The 24,013-nt window shown below is 41.4% G+C and overlaps 1 protein-coding gene and 1 pseudogene across 2 annotated transcripts in view; one reads left to right on the forward strand and one right to left on the reverse strand.

The window, feature by feature from the left end:
- The window catches only part of Lrmda (leucine rich melanocyte differentiation associated), a 1,022,231-nt gene that overhangs the window by 760,085 nt on the left and 238,133 nt on the right, over window positions 1-24,013 (forward strand). The gene's annotated exons all lie outside the window — the stretch shown is intronic.
- Window positions 7,846-8,248, reverse strand: LOC110325451 (annotated as a pseudogene).

Raw genomic sequence — 24,013 nt, forward strand, 5'->3', positions numbered from 1 at the left:
AGGGTCCTTTCAGCAAAATCTTGCTGGTGTATGCAATAGTGTCGCGTTTGGTGGCTGATTATGAGATGGACCCCTGGGGGGCAGTTTTTGGATGGTCCATCCTTTGGTCTCAGCTCCAAACTTTATCTCTGTAACCCCTTCCATGGGAGATTTGTTCCCAATTCTAAGAAGGGGCGAAGTCTCCACATTTTGGTCTTCCTTCTTCTTGAGTTTCATGTGTTACACAAATTGTATCTTGGACAAGAAGGGTGAAGTCTCCACATTTTGGTCTTCCTTCTTCTTGAGTTTCATGTGTTTTACAAATTGTATCTTGGAGCCGGGTGGTGGTGGCACACTCCTTTAATCCCAGCACTTGGGAGGCAGAGGCAGGCAGATTTCTGAGTTCAAGGCCAGCCTGGTCTACAAAGTGAGTTCCAGGTCAGCCAGGGCTATGCAGAGAAACTCTGTCTCGAAAAAACAAAAAACAAAAAAACAAATTGTATATTGGGCATTCTAGGTTTCAGGGCTAATATCCACTTATCAGTGAGTACATATTATGTGAGTTCTTTTGTGATTGGGTTACCTCACTCAGGATGATACCCTCCAGATCCATCCATTTGTCGAATAATTTCATAAATTCATTGTTTTTAATATCTGAGTAGTATTCCATTGTGTAAATGTACCACATTTTCTGTATCCATTCCTCTGTTGAGGGACATCTGGGTTCTTTCACAGCTTCTGGCTATTATAATAAGTCTGCTATGAACATAGTGGAACATGTGTTCTTATTACCAGTTGGAACATCTTCGGGATATATGCCCAGGTGAGGTATTGCTGGATCCTCCAGTAGTACTATGTCCAATTTTCTGAGGAACCGCCAGACTGATTTCCAGAGCGCAAACTCACTTTATAAAGGAGATCCAAGGGATCGAAAGAACTCTGTGGCTAAAATGCTCATTACAGAAGCCTGGAAACCTTAGTTTGACTCTCTAGCACCCACATACAAAGCCTGGCGCAGCAGCACATGCCTTGACACTGGGAAGGCAGACAGCAGAGGGTCCTGGGGGATTGCTGGTTAGCAAATGTAGGGAATTCAGTGCGTTTGGGTTTTAGTGAGAGACCCTGGGTGAAAAATAAGTTGGGGAACAATTGAGCAAGATACCCCAAATAAACCTCTAGCTTTCACGTGCTTGTACCCATATTGCTACATGTGCGCTCATGCATGAGTCTAGGAGTCTATGCTTTCATGCTCATTATGGAAACACACACACACACACACACACACACACACACACACATGAACACAGAGGGGGGGGGAATCTCAGAATTCTGGTTCATTGCTTTTATTTCTTTTCGGAGAGAGTTTGAATGCCAAATGGTTTATTGTGGGACAAATCAGTATGGTTGTCAGCTGCTGGGATTTGAGGCAACTTGGTTGGCCTCACAGTGTCTGTCCAGATGGCAGTAGAGTAGATTAGATTGTGCTCCCCTACGTTAGAGGCACTTTGGCCCTCTGGAAAGGGCTTCATTCCCAATCCTTATGTCTGGTCTGCTTTCACTTTTGGAGAGAAGAATACTGCAGAGGAAGATCAGATACCACAGAGAGGGAGAAATTGAACGGAACATTCTAGTAATGTGGCAAATGGGGAGAGATAAGAATCCTCCCCCATGCTTACCTTTGGAGCTCATCCTTGCCAATTTCTACGTGAGGTTCAGTAAATTAAATAAGCTTTCCCCTTTCCTGCAGCTGCCTGTGACAGCGTAGCACTTCATCCTGGTATCATAGACAGGCACTCACCTTCCAAGACGGGAGCTTGACACCTTTCAGAAATGAAGGGACCTGTGGCAATTTTAAACATTCCAACCATATTAATTCTAGTGACAGTTATCCTCTGAATCATTTGGAATAGCTTCTCTCTTTTCAACTCTCGAAATTTATATTTGATCCTCATGACCTCCGGGGCCAGAGCAGGAGCACTGTGTGTGTGTGTGTGTGTGTGTGTGTGTGTGTGTGTGTGTGTGTGTGTGTAAAATAGAAAGCAAAAGTAGGAAAATTATTGAACTGGTCCTGTTTAAATCTTTCCCCATCATTTAAGTGTTTCAATTCTTTATCACCTCTCTAATGAGAAACCTCATTTCCAAAAGAAAGGCTGGGTGTTTAAAGTTCTCTCTTAGAGGCCTCCGTTTCCATTATTGCTCTAGCAACAAGACTGAAAGTAGACTGCTGTGTTAAGAATCAGGCACTAGAAAGTTCAGTTAGTTCTGGGCTATGTGATTTTTCCTTAAGTACCACTGCCTGCTGGGTAGTAGGCCACCATGCCTTCCAAACTCAAACTCAAGGCATCTAGCTTCATTGTCTTGGAAACATTCAAGACTTTTCTCCTTTTCACCTAGGGATTCCCCTCAGGAGCTGTACCTTAATTTCTATCTGGACTGGAAGCTTTGCATGTCTAACAAGCAGGTGAAAGGATTGAAGTACAACTCACTGTTTATACTGAAGAGCTCTGCCCTCCTAGGCTGAGTCTCAAGGGAAGTAAACGTTACTAACTGTGAATGCAAGGTGGTACCTTTATTTTTCCATGAATGCTGACTTAACATTCTTATTAGTTCATCCATAAGTGAGAAATGTCTTAGTTCATCTATGATAACCTGACTCATGGACTAAAAAGCTCATATACTTTGTTAGACGAAATGGATGGTAGCCATGAAGGTTCCAGACTGTTTACTTCTGCTTTTGACAGGTCCTCTTTCAAGGACCAGCAAATAAATCATTTGCGAGATTCCCAAATGGGAATAGATAATGACACAGTTGTCAAGGTCACAAGTTAGAATGCTTGAGTTTTGAGTTCTGGAAATGACCCTCAGTCATGATGTGACACTTGACCTTGCTTCTTGAGGCCCCAATGAACTAGTCTAGAAAATGAGACATTAAAAGTGTTTACTTCTGTGAGTTGTTGAGAGGATTCAAGGGGACAGTAACAAAAGAGGTGATTGTCAAAGTGCATAATAAAGTTTAATATTAATAGTAGCCTTTCAAAAATAACCCACAGGTTTTTCCTATGTTGATAGAATCTGAATGTTTCTACCTGCTTCTCCATGCAATGTTTCTTTGCAAGGACAGGATTATCTCTTAGTCCCTGACACACACTGGAGATCTTTATTGACCAACTCTTTCCCCAAAGTCTATATTGCTTTGCTGGAATTTGCAAGTGTATTGATTACTATTATCATCATTGTGACCAAACACCCCACAGAAGCAACCTCATGTGTTCATAGTTTCAGAGATTTCAGTTAATAGATATGTAATCCAAACATTTAAGCAGAAATCATGGTGGCTGGAAGTGTGTGGCTATCCTTCACTTCCCAGTGAACAGGAAGCTGAGTAAAGGGAAATAAAAAGGAGCCCAGAAGAGCTGGAGAGATGGCTCAGTGGATAAGAGTGAGTACTGCTCTTGATGAAGATCTGGGCTCAGTTTCTAACACCCACATGGTGGCTCACCACCACCTATAACTCCATTTCTGGAAAGATCTGACTTTTGTGTGCTCCTGAAAGAAAATGTAGTACACATAAACTCATGTATGTGATCACATAGTTATACACATACACATACACACCCAATAAGTAACCCATTTCCTCCAACTAGACACTAGCTACTGTCTTCCACCACAGTCCATAATGTCACATATGATGACCCCATCGAGGAATAGATAGTTAGAATCCTATAGAACCATAATAGAACTCTCACGATTTATTTATCTCTGGATATGTCATTACATACATGATTCAGAAGTGTGTTTTTACCAGATCCCCTTGGCATTTATTAATCCAATGAAGTATAATAAAAAATATTCGTAAAAATAAAGATGGGCCATCTAACTGCCATCTGCTGCATAGAGTTCTTTATTATCTATCTAACTTAGCTTTCACACTGTCTGAATGAAGCTTAGTTATTGTCTCCATTTTCCAGATCAGAAAGCACAAAGTGGTAAAGGTACATAGTACAGGTGGTTCATCTTAGCTCTATGAAATTCTGTGTTGGAAATATGTTGTACTGCATCTCATATATAAGCTCTGTGTATTAGACCTTTATTCAGTTAGTTAAGTACTAATTAATGCTACATTGGTTACAAAAGTACAAAGTAGCGTTGAGATGCTTTAAGAAATACCCCGTTATCTTTTCAGAAGGCAAATGACTGACATTTATACAATTTCACATTAGAATTAGGAAGCTAAATGTCCCGTTTAGAGTTGAGCACTCACACACTCTTCTCTGCATATTGACTAGCTTTGGGTCTCTGTAATTTTCATCTGTTGTAAAAAGGAGCTTCTCTGGTGAGGGTTGATAGATCTGCTATGGAAAGATGGAAACATATGAGGAAATTCACTATTATATCCTAATAGCTGAACAATACTTCAAAGTTTCCCCATAGGGCCTATGATCTAGCCAACAATGAGGTTTTGGCCCAGTTAATAGCATATGGAATAAGTTCCATCTTACAAAGTGAGCTTTAAAATTAAGCAGACATTGGTTGGTTATTTCTTTAACATTTGTGCCTCTAATATATCAGTGAACATATCTTTCTTTCCATGCCAGTTGTTACACTAGTTTCTGAAGGGTTCCTATCTAGGTAACTGTCTTTAGCAGTAGGGTCTCGCTTCTAAGTTCTAGAGGGTAACCAAGAGCAATGTGAGTAATGTTTTCAGTGTTCTATGGGATCCCACTAACCAAAATGTCAAAATTTGGTAACCTGTATATGACACCATGTTGCTTTTTTTTTTATTGGATGGCCTGTTATCTAACCAAGAAAGTGTCCCCTTGTTATAGTTTATTACTTAAAACCAGGGTTGTATGTAACCTAGGTTGGCCTCATTTGCTTTATAGACAAGATAGTCTTGAACTCTGGATTCTCTTGCCTCTACTTCCTGAGTGCTACAATTACAGGTGTGGGGCACCAAATGCTGATCCATCTATTCACTTCTGTGATCCATCTATTCATTCCTGACTCTCTTGCCTTATTCTTGTTTAGGGTGTCACTCGTTTCTCTAATCCTCAAACTTTAGAAGGATAACTTTTAGGCTAAGTAATAGAATGCATGCCTGTTGCTTTCATAGATTATAAGGAGATACACTGGTGAAGATGCTCCCTGGTAGGAAGGACCAGGAGATGAACTAGGAGTCAGTAAGGTTAGGTGCCTGGCTAGCAATGCTTTTCCCCTCAACCATGTAATCTTGAGATTGTCTCCAATGTCCTAGCTCCAACTGTGCACTGAGCAGAGTAAAATAGATGATAGATCCTTCCTGGATACGCTGTTCATCTCCCCTCTATGTACAGTAGTGACTGGGCTGGTGCAAGCTTCTACAGTTTCATTCCACGGAGCTGCCTCCAAGACATCCCATCTCTTTGGCATTGTGGCACTTCTGCCTGTTCTCTTTTGGTTCTCCTCGTTCCTGTGAAGTTAGCTCCAACTCAACGTACCATAACTCATAATGATCTGTGTTTAAGGATCTTGTTAGGAGAGCTTGTGTCATGGATGCCACTTGCCTTAGTGTAAACAAGTGGCCACCTGCAGTGTGTCTGTTGCTAGCAGCTTTAGAATGGCATTAAATCAGAAAGCAGGTTGTATTCCCTAAGCTTTGAAGCATTCTGCTTATAAGAGCATTTTTTAATTTATTTTGTCCATGAGTAAATCATCTCTGTCCTTCTGCCCTCAACTGCATCTGGGAAATCTTTGACTCTGTGGGATGGACTTCATTAGTTGGTCAGTCACTCTCAGTCACTTAGAGATTAAGAGTGTATCTCTTCCCTGCTTTTTTTTTTTCCTGGTATGTTTGGTGAGCTTATTGGCCTCCTAGCTTTTATTGCCCATCACTGGGTTAGCCCTTGTCACAGGATTATTATATGAACCCTGGGTGACTTCTGACTGGGCAAGTGCCTTAGATTTACATTTTTGCATTCCAAAGTCAAGCATATAAATGACTAATGGAACCCCAGAGTCACTGGATATTTATATATCTATTTTGAAATTTACATTTCCTCCCTTCTGATGATGAGGTTTGCTGCTTCCAGGGTCGTCGTTGATGGACTAGGAGCACCAACAATGACATAAAGCAATCATCAAGGGAACAAGCTTCCCAGCCTCCATGGCACACTCTGATGTGCTGCCAGTTATTCTGCAGCCATCCCGCATCTCCTTGACCCTCTCCCTGTTGCTCTTGTATGATGTCCAATACATTTTACGTGCTTTGATTTGCCTCATCCACCAACCTAATACTGTTGGAATTAAACGCCTCCTCTTTAGCTCTCAACAGTGGAAACTTTCTTTTCCCACATCCAAGTTATTCATAAAGGACACTCATGACTGTGATGAAAAGTGGCTGGTGGGTCATACATAGGTGGATGCTGTAAATTTGCTGGTGCATATTGGTGAATGGGATAAGTAGGTTATTGAGCTTCTTGGCTGCATGATATAGTGACAGAGAAGAGAATATCTCTAGACAGGCATTAAGTAATCTTGGTTAAATAGGTTGTGTAAGATTATACCCACACTCAAAGGTCCCCTGCTCCTGAAGACTCTTCAGGGTATGTAGAAAATGCAATGAAAGTATTCATTAAAATTGTAGAACTATTTCTTACACATTTACATAAGCTAGATTCTTCTTGTATACACTCATAGTTTTTTTTTTCTAAATCTGATCATAAGATTAGATATAAAAGTTAAGTAATTCCTGATGGCCTCAAGATTACCTCAGCAGTAAGAGATGGGACTAGGATCTTTTCTTTTTTTTAAATAACCAGTACAAGCATTTATTTAATAATGCTGAGCAATACTTAATATTAACATAGTGAAGCCAGGGTGGCCAAGAGGATAAATTATTTACCTTGACTTTACCTAGATCCTCAATTGTAAACAAAGTGAAGTTACAGGTAAAGGAAACTCTGCCCAGGCCCCAGTGATAGGAGTGACAGTATGGTTCACACTGGCTGGCTAAGCCTGGAAAGGATGCGCTTAAATATGTAGTTTTTAATTTTTTATTTTATGAGAATGGATGTTTTGCCTGCATGTATAACTGCATCCCTGTGTGTGTGCTGGGTCCCAAATAGCCAGACGAGGGCATTGGATTCCCCTGGAACTAGAGTTAGAGATTGCACCATGTGGGTGCTGGGAACCATCAATGCTCTTAACCATTGAGCCATCCCTCTAGCCCTTAAAATATGTCGTCTAAACAAACAAATCACAAAAGGACTGTCAGGGCTCTGCCCTTGACCTTGGACCCTCATGTTATCTGTCATGCTCTCCTTTGGTAGTAGTGAAGTCAACAATTTCGATACTTGTTAATAGGAGTTAACCTAGACATTAAACATGCGTAAGATGATTCTGGGAAGTTATTACCTTCTGAGAGGAACTGTGGTGAAGCAGAGGGGGAGAAGTGGGAGTATACTTTCTCACTAAATCTCTGGTGTTTTCTCATTTTTCTACCACATAATGCCTAATTTACTTAACATTCTCTGGGGGAAAATATATAGAGGCTTGAGCCAGGCACCCTGACACATGCCTATTATAATCCCAGCATTCAGGAGGCTAAGGCAAGGGGACGTATTTGAGGTCAGCCAGGACTACATATTGACACCTTGTCTCAAGAAACAAAGCCCAAAAGGTAAAGGCTCATTCTTGAAAGGACAAGCTGTAATGGAGGTTCTGTAGGAAACAGTCCTGCTCTATGCATGTTCCTTGAGGCGGCTACATGAATGAGTACGTAGTGCAAACAAATCGAAGGTCTAGAGAGACTTTCCTGGAATCTTCTCATGTCTACCAGACAAAGCCGTTGGAGAACAGTGCTTGTATAATCAGGTCACCGGCCCATGCTTATCTGCTTGGAGAACCAGGAGGATAAACTCCTGAATGCAGCATGGCTCTCCTGCGAGCTGTTTCCTTGGACACACTGGAGTTTAACCACCTTAGTCGTTCCTGTGCATTCCGTAAAAATACTGTTGACCAAGACATCTCGTCGCTTGGCATTAGCACCTTCTTAACATAAGGGTCCAGATCCAGGGCCACCTTCTGATCCTCATTGATCCGGCACAGTTCTGTAGCTAGGTTAATTTGTTCCTGGACCTCTGCTTGACTTTCTCTGTATGTGAGAGTCGAGTGGCTGCATAGCGGGTCACAGGAACTCCAGGAGCCTCTCGGCAAAGAGGTCGCAGTCTGTGGGCCCCCCCGCCACTGGGGTCCTGGCCCCTGACACGGCAGCAGAACCAGCTGCAGCCATCGCCGGGACTAGGATCTTATTCTTTCCATGCATGGTCTTAAGGGAGATCTAGAAACAGTGACCTCCAGGTAAATGGTAGTACATTTCCCACTCATTCTAGTCACTTATCAACTTCTTACATTTTCTTTCCACATTAGCATTCACAGACTATCTCTTGTGTTCATATTCTATAATAGACTCAGAGAATGTTCCCAGTAGTGAAGAGGCCCCTGTTCTCATCCCATTAATATTGAATAAATTCAGTAAGGCAGTAAGCATGGAAGCAGGTATACAAAGTCCTTTCTAACACTGACTAACATCTCACATGAATGGAGGTAGAACTATGTGGCAGAAAGTATCTACTTGAGGGGAGAGGCTCCTCCACCTGGGATGATCACCCATGTAGGGATACATGCACATACATATACATACATACATACATACATACATACATACATACATACTTAGAAGGCTTCTCTTACAAGGGCATTTGGGCAGGAACCTACATGATTAAGTTACGCTGAGAACTAAACCTCTCTAAGTAGAACACAGGCAAAGAAAACTCTGGCACTAAGGTACAAGTCAGAAGTCAGTATCTTTTATGGGAAAGCAAGGTCAGTGTGGCCCAAACCTAGTTCACCATGGAAAGGTGGGGTTTGGAAAGGAATTCGGAAACTATGCTATCTTGTATTTTTGTTTGTTCAGTCTCATTAGTATTTTCTTGTTTTCAACCCATTCTTGTGTTTGCAGCATCTTGTTTTTCCTTCTGCCAGGACTGCGACCTTACCTCATCACGAACGCTTTAATCCCCTCCATGATGTGATCCATCGCACCATGCATTGTCCCAGCCGAGGCAGCATCAGAGAGAAACAAACAAACAAACAAACAAACAGCAGAGGAAAGTTCCAGTGAGAATAGCTCAGAAAGCCTTCATGTCTTAGGACAGAAGCTCTTAAACGAAACCCACTCTGCATCCAATCCACTGGGTAAGGAGTAGGGAGTAGTCACTAAATGTTTTTCACTGACGCCATGATGTCACCTAAAAGTTGTGTGACTTAACACAGGCTATTTAATTGTCCTGTTTAATCAATGGTAAGGGCACCATCAGTAACAATTATTACTCGTATTGATTTGGTAAGTGCAGTGAGAAGAGTCACAACAGCGGCCATTAGCTGTGGCCCCACCGTGGACTCTCTTGGTGACATTTAAAACAAGTTCTTGAACTGTCTTCCTACAGATCTACAGGCAACTAAAAATATTTTTTCCCCTTATAAAACATCTGCCCTAAAAACCAAAACAAAACAAAATAATAAATTCCTGGGTTTTGTTCAGAATAAATGTTTTAACTGTGGTAGCAAGGGCATGCTCTTTGTAGCTAGTGATTAAATATGTATTTTCTCTCTTTTAGCTGTATTGATTATCCATACTGGTTTCCTATGATCTCATTTTAACAATAACTATAGGTTCAATAGATACAAAAGAGACCTAGATGTCCCATAGTGGAGAGTATGCTCCCAGATGGATGCTGGGAAACCGAAAGGGAGACCTGAGTAAAGTCCTCAGAGATTGGAAGCTGTCTTTACCTCATGGAATTACTATTTTTCATCTCATTTGCAGTTCAATACCTACCTTAGGGTGGAAGTTCCAAAGCCCTACAAGACTTTGCTTTAGCTTCTGACTAATTAATTTTGGATATCTGCAGCCAAGGGAGAGAGTTGCACACTGAACTGTATAAGGAAAGTGACTTAAATTAAAGATGTTAAATGTTAAGTTAAGGATGCTTGAAAAAGTGATTGACACATTTGAACCTTTCCTGCTCCCTGGTACTTTGTTGAATTTTATGTTTGTGGTATTTATGCTTGAAGACTGTGGAACTGACTTTGGAAACTGATACTTCACTGGCATTTTTAGTTATTTCTACCACCATAGTAGTTAAGAATTGATTAGTAACTTATTCTAACGCCTGAAACTTAACAACTTATAACAAACAAGGATGCACCGCAAATGACTAATATGCCCAATTTTAGGTAGGATCACCTACAAGGTCCTCATTTGCAGCACCTCGGAATTGATTTTAGTTATGGCATCATTTTCACAATGTCCGTGACAATGACCTTCTCTCTTCTTATGTCATAATTATTTAGTATTTTTTAGGCATGAAATATTAGCGTGAATTCAGAGCACCCTTTAATGACTGCATCTCTATTTTTAAATTTTTATTCAGTTCCTAGTTGTTCCTGGTTGAGGCAACACCACATTAAAAAAATAAAGCAAGCCCCAAACTCATATGTTAGTAGCTACCTGTGTATAGTCCACCTGCTTTTGTATGATTGTCAGCATCCTAAGGATTCTAGTGTCTTGTGAGGGTTTTAGTTTTAATCAGTAAGGGGTGAATATGTGTTATAGTCACTTAATCCCACCATGCAGAAGTTAAAGCTGTCATTCAATTAAACGTATTCATGGGAGCCCTTCTCTTATTAAAGTCATAGTCATACTCATCCTGTATAAAGCTATTGTGGTCCCCCGCCCTGCGCCCATTGCCTGAGCTGATGCACCATTGTCATTTGGTTGGTAAGCTCCCGTCTTCCCTCTCCGGTCTGATGTTTTCTACCAGATCTACACACTTGTTATGTTGTCTCTCTTCTCTCTGCTCGTGTCCGAGCATTGAGAATGAGCTTTTCATCATCGTCCTATTTGTGTCTGACACACGTCCCTTATGCTCCAAGTTTTGGCCTGAGAAGAAGTGTTGCATGTCTTATCTTGGTGTGGGGAGGAGGCTGGTTCAGCTAAAAAGGGTTGTGATCTTTAGGAAACATTGCGCTCTCTCTCTCTCTCTCTCTCTCTCTCTCTCTCTCTCTCTCTCTCTCCCTCTCTCTCAACTGATGCTCTTCAGAACTATATTCAGGCTTTATTTTTGTGCTTTGAATTATTGCCCAAACTCCATGAGTAGTCCTGGAATCATTGTGTCCATTAGTGAGTCTATCCCCGTCTTAATCTCCTGGGTCTGGTCTATTTTTTCCCTGGAATTACTTCTTTCTTGGAAGAATTAGAAGATAAGATTATTTACCTAGAGTTTACCTCTTTCTGGATTTAGGGCTAGTCATGAGAAACTTGAGGGTTTTGTGATATCTCTGTGTAATGCCTGATGATCTATGGTGTTGTTTAGACATGAGCCATGCTGCCCTTCAGATCAACCCCAGAATCTTTTGTCTCTTTCGTCAAATTTCAGTTTCTAAATTTTGTACCATTCATTTTTCTCCCTTGCTTTGATGGTTTCTATTCTGTTACTGGGGAGGGATGTTATTTTTAATTTTATTTTGGGTAAGTGGAATATAGTCTGTGTCAGGCTCATTTTAGATATTTAAGCAATTTTTAAGAGTGAATAATAAAATGTATGACTTGCTATGCTTGTCAAATATGCAGCCTCATGCTTTGTTCAGAGCTCTCCTAAGGATTTTTTAGGGCTTAGGAGAAGTCCTTGACCTTGTATGATTTGTTTCTGTCCTTTCAGGTTTTTTTTTTTATAAAGATTATCTACTTTTTAAATTATGTATGTGTGTACATGAGTACAGGTGCCTATAGAGGCTGTCAATGACAGATCCCGTGGAGCTGGAGTTACAGGCCATCGTGAGCCATGCGATTCGGGTGCTGAGGACAGATCTCTCGTCCCCTGGAAGAGCAGCTCATGCTCTAAGCCATGAAGCTGTTTCTCCAGCCCATGATTGTTTCTTGAACATCCTGTCTGACTGTCATCTCTGCCTATCTGAAAATGAGCAGCACTTATCACACCATTCAGGACCCTTTGTACCAGTAGTTAACTTTGAGCCACTGCTGTGCATGTGCCATCTCTCTTCAGCTGGAACAAAGGCTCTTTGAATGGAGAGATCCATGAGGCTTTTGGGCTCTTTTAGATTGCATCTGTGATGAGAACTCAGTGAGCAAGCTTGAGTGTTTATTTGTGCATGTGTGAGTCACCCAAATTGTACCAGGCATCTTTTCTGAAATCATGGGAAATATGTTCCTTAAAAAAGTGAAGTTCTAAAGGTCTGGTAATTAATGAATGGAATACCATAAAAATATAATGGGACAATGACCATGAAGGTACTTTATAAATTATTACATGCTTAGTACATATCGGACTATGATAGAATTATCTCACATTTCACCTGCTTGCTACTAATTGTCACTGGTCAGTTGAGGAGGCAGGGTTTCTTCATTGTTTCTTTGTTCTCTGGTCTCATCCTGACCTTGACACTGGAGCAGTGACCCTCAGCTAGATAACCTGACAGTCAGCAGTGAGTCACCCTCAGCTATTACCTGCGTTTGTCAGGGATGCTCACGCAGCATGTGTGCAATTCGCCCATGTTTCTCGGCCACTGTCTCTGTGATGAAACATTTTCTGTTACAGAAATCTTGAATCTAATTTGACAAAAGCACACTACGAAGCCTCTTCTGTCTTTTTCCCTCCTCCCAACTGCCAATAATGTCGGCTGCAGACTTGAACTCACAAGCTAATTGAACTTCCCTGCAATATTTTGCATAACCTCTTCCCATAGAGACTTGGTGCTGTTATTAGACACACTCTCAGAAGCTACCTCACTGACCAGAGATGAGTCACCCTGACAACAGAGTGGATCTGAACTAGTTTAGGATTTATCAAATGGTGCTTTTCACATGGATTTATACTTTTTTATTTGATCTAATTGTAAAACCCTTGAGGATAAGAAAAAATTATTTAAAATATTCTAGAAAAAAAACCATAGAATATCTAGAACTGGGAGCAATAACTAAGGAGAGGAACCTGGGGATAAAAAGTGCAAATCAGAGGCAGTAACTGCACACTTCTGCATGTGAGTGTGCCAGCCTCCGGTTGGACCAATTATAACTATATGTTCTTGGATAAGTGACTTAACCTTTCTAGGTCACATCTGTAATTCAGAGATAATAAGAATATTTGCCTCCTATGGATGTTGATAACAAATGTAAGGTGTTTGTAGCAGTGCCTGCAGCATAACAGAGGCAAAAATAAACCAAAAATAAACAAAACAAAACAAAACAAAAACTGAGTATCTACTACCATCAATACCATGGCCCTAATAGTTCTTTCATACAACATCAGCAAAGTAAGTAAAAGGCAAGAGAATATACTATAAACAATCATCAGGTAGCATGTATGTAGATTTAGTCTACCAAAAGTATATATAGGCTAGGGGCTAGAAAAATATCAAGTAACCCCTGTGTGCATTGTTTTAAAATGTTATATGTGCTATATACCATTGATGAAACCCCGAGGTAGGTTATCACTTTTGTGGTATGTCATAGACACTGAAACAGGCATTGAACGATTAAGCAATCAGCCCAGAGGTCATAGTTAGTCACTTAAGATATGGGTCCAAGCAATCTGTACTCTTAACACACGGTGTATGTGTGTGTTTCAGGAGAAGAAGGGCTTCTGACAATCTAAAGTCATTTATCCAAAATAATTCAATGAATATTTAGGTAATGTCTTTGCATTTCAGATCCTTGCCAAAGAGAAAACTTTGAAAATGTCTTTTGTCAAAAAGAAAATTGCATGAGGGGCACATGTAGTTTAGTCCTGGGCCCAAGAACAAGGGCTAATGATCACGTTGAAGGTACAAGTGTTAACCAGGAAAAATGAAGTGCCTGTGGGACATGGGAGTGATGGATTTAGAGAGCCATGGGAAGCTATTCAGGTGTTTGGGGACTTTATCATTTAGTGACTTTGAGCAAGCTGATCCAGCTTGATATGGGAGGCTTCGTCTCTACAGTGGTCAAGTGAAAGTTTCTGCAGGATCACTGCTACCTTTAATGTTCTGAAACGAAAAAACCTTGTGCTGTCCACCTGATGCTTGCAATTATCAGTGCCATTTATTTAAGATTTGTTTTCTATTTTGTGTTTGCGAGTTGGCCACTCATTTATTTAGCCTGACTATTTACACTGTCCTGTGAGTTTACCGAGTGGTCGGTTTCCTCAGTTAAGCTCTGGTCTAGCTGGGGGATGTAGTCAACATCCAGGACTTCTCAGCTTCCACGGAGTGTCCTAAACGGAATGGCCTACAATCAATGCTGTTCAGACACACGATAATGATGCAATGATATCTAAAGCCACCAAGAGTTGAAGGTGGCATTTGTGAATACTGCGTAAGACCCACCTTCAGAAGGTTTTATAGAGATCCTGTCCTTTTTGTAAGGTCCTGGGATTTGTAGTTAGAAAACTAAACACGAGTCAAACAACTCCACTCTTCAAGAAGCTTGCCAAAAGGACCTTCCACACAACCATGCTAGCATTCAGGACTCCTGGGCTGAGAAGCCCTAACTAATGAAGTCCTTTCCAACAGAACTTCAGTCTAATGACAACACCCCCACCCTGTGGTTGCCTGCTATCTCTCCTTGAAGAGTTCACTGACTTGGAACTCACTACTGCCCTTTCTGGCTGAGGTAACATCATGGCCTCTCAAGTTCTAGGTGTAAGGATATGTCCTAATGAAGAGCCATAGTCTCTTATACTGTCAAGGAGCCATGGAGACCATCTTCAAGCTAGAAAGTTGAAAGATGATGGGAAGTGGACTAGAAATGTAAAGGTCCTTTGTTGGCTCAGAGTCATGGCAACATAAAGGCCAACGGCGTGCTGTGAGATTATCTCATGTAGCAGTGGCAGGCTAGAGACAAGGTCAAAGGACCTGTTAGAGACAGACGGGAGTGATGATTTGGAGGACCTTGAATGCTCTCCATATGTCAGGTAAGGGGATGGCCCTCATGAAAGTCATAATTCTACCTCTCACAAGTGGTTGGCTGAGTAAATCCCTATCTGTAATCAAATCTGCCATGTGTCCCTGTACCCATAGCCCATAACTCAACTGGACAATTACCCCTACACACACACTCACACATACCGCTGCCCCCCCCCCCCCCCACACACACCATGGATTTCCTTCAGTTCAGAAACACATGGTTAGACGAGGAATTATATAGGGCCCTCTGCTGGCCTGATTTTCCAAGCAGATCTGGTTCAGCACAGCTATATGGGGAATCTGTGTCCCTCTGCCTTACCTGACAAAGCCTCTGAGTGCTGCTTATACTGCAGGACATGTGCCAAGTGGCATAGCACCTCAGAGAGAGAGAGAGAGAGAGAGAGAGAGAGAGAGAGAGAGCACTGATTTGGGGTTGGGACAGGTGTGGGTCAGTGATAAACAGGTCTTTGCCCATGATTTTGTCTCTCCGTATGATACTGAACCCATCACTAGCAAAGAAATTTAATGCAATGATTTCTCCAAAAGCCATCGAACCCCATTGTAGCCCTGCCTGAACATATAAATATACCCTTCCTGAGGACATATTTGCATTTTTGGGTGAAAGAAATCCATATATATGGCAAAGATGTCTCTGTAATTATAGAAAGTTTATTTCTGTCCCCAGATGTCAGCAATCAAATTCCCCATAAATATATTTTGTGTAAATCTGTCGGCAGCTGGTCTCCATTCAGTTTTCTGGAGATATTAGCCTGTCTTTGAGTTTATGACAAAGTTAAAAATTATTCATTAAACTGACCTGCAGTATATTCAGTAACTGGAAAATTGCCTTGCCGTTCTATTTGGTTTGTAGATGTGATCACAAGTAAATTTTTAACTTAATTAATTGGCCGTTTCTGTTGACAAGAAATTTATGTGGTAATAATTTGCTCGAAATAGATGCCGACTGTAGGAAATGAGATATCCATCATGGGCTTGTGTTCCAGCAGCTGCACAGTGGCTATTATGAAAGTATTTCAGCCTGCGTCGACCCCAGTGTTTGTGCAGTCAAGATTATATATACCCACGATCCATGGCCTGCCAGAGAGGCGCTGGTGGAGGTCTATGATAACAAAGACTCCGTGATTTATGGCTTGCTGTGAAAGCAGAGCTTGATGAGATTAAACAATTTCATAGCACAAGTGTTTCTCAAGACCTGATTTGTAGTTGCAAGCTGATGGTAAATCACATTTATATATCTGCAAGCGTGCTCAGCAGAGGACTGCAATTACAGTTTAAGACAGCTACTTTTTATTTAATTTTTATCCTGGTTTTGTCTCTTTTATATCCCCCTTCGTCTGCAAACCGTTCACCTTCACAAGTCCTTTCGTGGTTAGGAGGCCAAAGATTGAAGTCAATGATCTTCTTCTTGTCCTCTTGCCAGCTGGGAAGGGGGGGGGGTGGAGTTCTCAGAGCAGCACAGACTGGCTCAAACTGGCTTTGACTGGTGTGAGCTCTTTGTTCTAGTCTGTGTCCTGTTTGCCTTCCCCCGGGTGTATAGCAGACACTTATGCTACCTGGCACACAAATGGAGGCCAGAAGCCGTCCTCATCCTGGTTGGGCGGGCATCATCATGTTCATGATGTCTGGAAAAGATGGGGATTGCTTTCATTTTGGAAGTCAGAGTGCAGTGTAGTAGGGGAACAGGGAACCTCACAGCTGGCTCCCCTTGAATGTGACATTGGAACTGTGCTTCTCATACAGACCCGTGAGGACTAAACTCTGGAACCAGTCTACTTAGTCACTTAGTGATCAAGGAAAAAAAAAAAAAAGTATCTACTGTGGCCTCATCTCTGTGCTAAGTAAGCAGAAGAACAAACATCTTTGCCCTCATCACAATACGTGTGTGTGTGTGTGTGTGTGTGTGTGTGTGTATGTGTGTATGTGTGTGTGTGTGTAATAATAATAACGACAATGGTAATAACATAGTCCTAAATGGTTGGTGCTTACATTACTGGAGGTTGGAAGGGAAGAGAACAGCATCACTCCTAGCTGAGGAGGCAGAGAGAATGAACAAGGCAGGGACTTACAAAGCCGACTATAATTTAAGTAGTGGGAAGAGACAGTTCTGGACATTGCAGTGGTCTGCATAGTCGAAGCCGTGGGCTCAAGCCCAGGCTCACTGAATACTTAGAACAACGGCATAATAATAGCAGTAGCTGGATGCTTGTTGTCTGCCTTGATACACGTTTCCTGTACATCATCTTACTTACCCTTGGAAACCCGGACCTTGAACACTCTTGTGATCTTTGATTCTCGAATGTTTTGTTGTCTTTCACCATGGAATGCTGAAGAGAGCAAGGGAGCATTGTGTCTCTAGGCCATCAGTCAAAGCTTGAAGAGCTCTGGCTGTTCAAATGGGCCTGGTACAAACACAGTCACTGGCTAGAGGGACTCAGAGAGAGTCACAGGGAGAGGAGATGATACGATGAAGAGGGCTGAGATGGGAGTGCACTTTGATGATAGAAAGAAAGATGCAGGAGAGACAGGGCAGGGGCAACTCAAAGCATTGTTACTCCTCACAGCATCCAAAAGGAACAGCTTGATTTCACCTACCAGGACCTGTTTACAAATGGCTAACATTCAAACAGTAAGTCTGTGCTCTTTTAAGGCACAGAGGCCATGGCAGTTTGCACAGAAAACCTATATAAGAGCTAGCACATTTTACTGGGCTCTACATTGAGTCTGTAATGGATTTTAATAGGATAGTGAAGGGGGTTCACCATGGAGTGCTTTTGATTTCTGTATTTCCCCAATTCTGTACTAGCTACAAGACTGATAGTATTTCTGCCTATTTTGCTCATAAACCTCTAGTGCCTAGGACAAAACACAAGATGTACTGACATCCATTAAACATGTGTTCAGGGATTAAGTGAATGATTTCATTCTGTCTGTGGAATACGGTTGGCCATTCTGTTCAGGATTCAGCTTTTCCCAAGCCAGACTGCTTATGTCTGAACTGACCATTTATGAGACACAAAGGAAGAAATGCCTCTCCATTTCTTATGGTCTGCAAACTTATAATATCTCAATGTAGTAAGGAGCTCATTAAAGCCTGGACTTAGAACCTCTAATAGATGTATACGAATATGTGGCTAATTGTGGTATGTGTATACACATATGCATGCATACATTTATGTGTTTTTATAGATTATATTTTGTCTTGGCAACAAGAAAGTAGGTGAATTTTATACAGATCTTCAACCCATGTTTGTTTTGTCTTTAATTTTTTTATAAAGTGTTTTCTTTCTTAAATTCCCACTCTTTCTAAATATTTTTTTTCAAAAAGGTTTCTTTATTTTTATTTTGTATATATGGGTGTTTTGCCTGCATATATGTATGTACACCACATGTATGCCTGGTGCCCGGTGCCCATGGAAGCCAGAAGAGGACATTGGATACCTTGAGCTGTTTTGGCAGATGGTGGTAACCCCCAGTGTAGGTACTTGGACCTAAGGGCAGTTCCTCTACAAGAACAGCCGGTGCCCCGAACCACTGAGCTGTCTCTCCAGGCTCATCCATGGTATTCTCTACCTATTTGTTATTCTAGGTTTTATGCCCCTGGAGTCTTTTAACTGGGTGCCTACCAGCCCAGGCTTCTTCATCAAGACAGCACAGATGCTAAACTGACCAATGAAGTTCTTTATTGGGGAACAATCCTATCCTCTATCTTTGGCCAGGCTTTCAGAAACCTGCTTTGAAAATCTGGGGAAAGCAAGAGAGCTGTTTCTCCCTCTAGGGTACTAGTGTATTAGCCTCCCAATAAAAGTTAATTGAATTTAATTTTATGTTTTAAGTGTGATGCATTTTAAAGTTCTCCCCAGTGCTAGAGTCCCCATTGAAAAAGCAGTAAATTCATATTATTAAACCACCAAATGTAATTCAGCTCAAATAAGCATATTTGGCAATCTTTATTCTGGGTGTGTGGGACTGACCTTGCCTTGAAACTAAATCACTCCATCCCAGACAAAGTCTGTTTGGAGTTAATTGAGGAAGCAGTGGAGAAGTGCAGTGGGTCACTCAGAGCTTTTTATTCTTTTTCTGGCTCTCACTCAAAGACTTGCCATGGTATACATTTTCCAGTGCCAGGGCCTCCATCATTTTATAAATACCAATAGTTACCGCAGTGTGGGAGGTGATAAAGTGATGTAGGTCTTCCCTCTGGAGACTGCTCATCAGATGACCTGCTCTTTCAGCTCATTTTAATAGGGATAATTTGTTGCTGGAACATTACAGAGTAGCCTGTGGTAGGAGAAAGCACATTCGGCTGGAACTCAGACAACCTGAATAGTGAACCCAGCCCATCTATTAACCAGTGACCTCAGGGTTGGGAGAGAACATCACTTCTGTAAACTAGATGCTAAGAGGTTCAAACATTCAATTTAGGTTTCTTGGTCACATTGTAGAATGGCCAGAGGGAGGATGGGTTGGGTGGTGATTCAAGGTCAAACTGGACAGAGCTTCAGGCTCTCAGACTTTTTGTGCCTTTGTGTCAAGTGGTTTTCACTACTCCAGTGGAAACCAACCCTCAGAGGCTCTTAGGAGTTCAGGATTCCCTGTTTATGTGTCTGAGACACCTGGGGCACACTCTGGCATATTGTCATGATATAGATGATGCATGAAGTGACAGCAATCTAATCCTTACATCTTAACAGAGTAGAAATGCCTTAGGGGATTTACCTGGATTTTTACCTTGTATTCCCCTCCCCCTGCCCACCAAAATGTGTCTATCCAAATCCATGTTGCCCAGCTTATAATGCCACAGCAGCATTTTGCTCCTTCATGTGAAAACATTATCATGGTGATGGATGACTGATCTGGCGTCTTCTTTCCCAAAGTGACCAATGTGTTTCATACATCAAAAAGTGCTACTAGCATGTTATTCTGTTATCAGTGGTAGAGCACAAAGTTACAGATGCCCTGGATCATGGTGGAGTTCATCCCAGTCAAGCCCCTGCAAGTGTTAAATGCAAGCTTAAAAGAAAACCCACTCAACACACTGAGCCAGCAGAACCTCATAGCACCTCATAGCCTAGCTTTAAATGTGTTTAGAACACCCAGTGTAGCCTATAGTTGGGCAGCATCAGCTACTCCAAAGTTTGCTTTGTGACAAAAGTGTTGCATAGCTCATGGCATTCCTTGAGTAACTGTATCTACATCATACTGACAGAAACATGCCAGGTGCTCCTGCTCACATCAGGCAGCATCAATGTCCCTGCCCAGCATCAAAAGAGACCATTGCACCACTGAGACCGGATTGAAGTTCAAAGTTTCGCTTCTGTTCAATGCATGTGGCTCCTGTGCCACTGAGGAGTCCAAGAATCTTAAGTTTAATGGAGTGTCTTGGAGATCGTCCATAGTTCTCATTATCTAACCTGGTGCCTTGGATTTATAATGGATGGGAATCTTTTGGGGGAAGGAAATGCGGATGGACCATCTGCAGTGTCTCTCTTCCCCTTGCCAAAGGGATTTCTTTCATCTGGGAGCATCTGTTTTACTTTTTTTTTTTTCCAGTGGATCCAGTTGTATAGTCTGACCCTTTTCATCCAGATGCTTCTTGCCTTATAATTTGCATGTATCATATTAATCTCTGAATTTAAGTTGAACATGTTCTTCAAAACCTCTAACTTACCAAACCTCATAGCTCAACATCATCTACCTTAAACCTCCCCAGAACACTCCTGTATTTGAGCATCATCATTCAAATTGAAGCCTATTTTCTAATTAGATGTTGACTACCTCATATAATTTAATGAAAGTTAAAAATAGAATAGTTGTGTGGCTATACTTCTATACCACTATAAAGTAAGAGGGTCCATGGCAAACCATCTTAAGTCTGAGTCCGTATATACTGTTATCTGTTTCTACCACAGGTAGCAGTGGACTACTTTTGTATGTGTCTGTGTGTATATGTCTACTCATGTATGTGGAAGACAGATGATCAATGACCTCAGGTGCCATTCACCTGGCCATTTTGAGTCAGGGTCTCTCTTTGCTATGGTGCTTATCAAGTGGGCTGGACTAACAGATAGGCCAGCATTAAGGATCTGCCTTTCTCTGCTTCCCCAGCACTGAGATTACAATTGCACGTTGTCCTTTCTGGCTTGTTTTGTTGTTTTTTAAATGAGTATATCAGATCCAACACCAGTCCTCCTGTTTGCAAGTTAACACTTTACTGACTGACCAATCTTCCCAACCTCTCAGATGCTGTTTGATCATCCATTTCTGTCTCTGTGCTGTCTATCCAAGTGTATCCCATTCTTAAAGGGTCAAATCAACTTCCATCTTCACAGGCGCCTCGGTTCAGCAGCCACTCCCAATTTCACCAAGGTCTTGTTCTGAATTCCTTTCTAACACTGCTGGGACCAACAATGCTTGTGCTATGTTCTGTGGTATCCCGTGCTGTACTTTAGTGATCTGTGTATCTCCAGGTATTCCATTTGTAAGTTCTCTGAGGATAGGGATCCTGCAGTTCTGCAGTGGCACATACTTAAAGTGATATCATTATATTATGGTAGAATGTTAATCGTGCCAGCCAGCCCTCATTTAGAAGGGCAACACATTTTTAGTAAGTAGAAACAAGGCAGGTGTGTTTCTTTTGCTGCTCTTTTTAAGAGTATTCCCAGACATGTACTATTGATACCCTTGTTGATTCATTTCCAAGGAAGGAAAAACAACCAGCTCTAAGCACTGTGTGCTATTAAAACCAAACAAATAAAAACAAAAACAAAATAAAAAATAAATAAAATGAAAAGAAAACAAAAAAATAACAACAACAACAACAATAAAACCATCAAATCAGTCAGGTTTCCCTGGGGGAACTAAGGCCATGGGTAAAGTTGTCAGGTATAAATATGAAGTTTAATTTTGAGTATCTTGGCTGTAGTGGAACAAGTGGTTTGGGATTAGTTTTGCATTATAAAAGTAAGAAGAGCCAGAAAAGCATTAAATCCGGACTGGTTTATCTAGAGAGCTCATTTTCCCTGTTCAGTTTTTTTTTTTTTTTTTTGGGACAGGCATGACACAACAAAGTTTCAATCAATTTCCATTAATGTTGTAATTGGTTTCTATTAGTAATTGACAAGTTGAGCAGTGTCCAATCTCAACATCAAAGGCACCGTTGTAATGTTCTTTGGGTACGGGAGAGCTTCTACTTTTCAGGAGATATTGTAAACACGATCTAGAAACTAGCCTAATAGGAGCTGTAGCCTGGTCAGCATCCGCTGACTTTACGTCCTTGTAGGGACAGTGCCTTTTCAGTCACAGCACATGAGGCTTCCTCATTATTCCTGCTAAGGCTGCCATGTTCGGGAATACAGTGGTCAACTCTCCCGGTTTCCTAGAAGATCAGATAAAGTCTTAGTTTTGGTCTGGTGACATACACCTTTGATACAATTGAGTCCATTTTGGTTTAATCTTCAGAAACCTTAGCCCAGAAGAGTAGACTGACTCTTAAATTTTGCCCAATGGCAAAATTCTTTAGTACATTTTTAAAACTACTGTAATAAGGGGCTGGAAAGTTGATGGCTCAGGGGTTAAAAGTACTTGTTGCTCTTACAGAAAATGTGGGTATGGTTCACAGCACCCATGTGGCAACTAACGACTATCTATAACTCTAATTTCAGAGGATCTGACACCTTCTTCTGGCTTCCATGGGAACTGTATACAAGTAGTACACAAATATACATGCTGGCAAAAATGGACCCATACTTGTAAATCAAAAATAAGCAAATTTTTATAATTCTATGGCAAGGCTCATACCTCCAATTCCTGGTGTGACCTCAGTACAAGAAACTGTGGTTCACACTAGAGAATCTATGAATTAAAGATGCTTTCCCCTATACAGCTGAAAGAGAGATTCTTAGAAACAAAAAGGGATGTGTTCATCCTGAACTAGCCATTCAGGACACGGGATGGGACTCCAAGCCAAAGCAAATTAGATGAAGCTTTGGTCTCCACCCAACATATTAAAAATTCCCTTATAAAACACATTTCCTCCAGAAATGAGGCAATCATTGACATGTAATAAGAAGGGCATGCTGAAGGATTAAATAAATGAGTTACTTACTGATAACCTTTCCAGGTAAGATGGTAGCGTAGTAGAGGTAGGATGTTAGTTTTGCCTGTGCGTGGACATATTCCCTGGGTGCTTTCTCTACAAAGGGTAGAACTGAGTGCCTATGTGACTGAAGCAGAAGTTTCTGGGTTTGTTTTTAAACAGGTAATTTGGAGAAAAGAAACAAAAACTGAACATGAATTTCACTCAATTGTTTTCTATTTCCAAGCTTTTACTGTGTACAGACAGGAAAAAAAATGACAGTCTTTCCAATGGCGTAAGTTGTACCTGCTAGATCAGCAGAGCGCTGGAATTGGCCTCAGAGAATGAGAATTCACATTGTTCTCATTTCTAATGTTTGGGTTTCCTTTCATTTTTCAATCCCATCCAACTCGATTGGTGTTATATTGTAGTCACAGAAAATGTTACGTCACATGGTAGTATAAGGAGGTGGATTACAAGTAGACCCTGAGCACTATTGGGCTCAGCTGTGATGTGTTTGTTGTGCAAACATAAGGACCTGAGTTTAATCCCTAGGGCCTCAGGAACATAGCCATGCATGACGGGGCTGAGTTGTAATCCCAGAATTGAGAGGGTAAAACTAGATAGATCTCTGGTGGTTCAATGGCTAGTTAGCCTAACTGGATAGGTCTCTGGTGGCTCAATGGCTAGTTAGCCTAGCCTACTTGGTGAGTTCTAGGCCAGAAGTAGAGAGCCCATCTCAAAACCCAAAATGGGAAATGACTCAGGGACATACCTAAAGTAGACTTCTGGACATCGAGACACAAAGGACACACCCACATGTACATGTTAAGGATGTAGAGAAGTCTATATCTTCTCCCTATTTAAGAGGGTGTTTGCACACACTCTGGGTAACTGTAATCTGTTGTTTACAATAGGACGTGTTACAACAAGTGTTGG

The sequence above is a fragment of the Mus pahari genome, chromosome 8 (assembly GCF_900095145.1).
Source record: "Mus pahari chromosome 8, PAHARI_EIJ_v1.1, whole genome shotgun sequence".
NCBI classification, from domain to species: domain Eukaryota; kingdom Metazoa; phylum Chordata; class Mammalia; order Rodentia; family Muridae; genus Mus; species Mus pahari.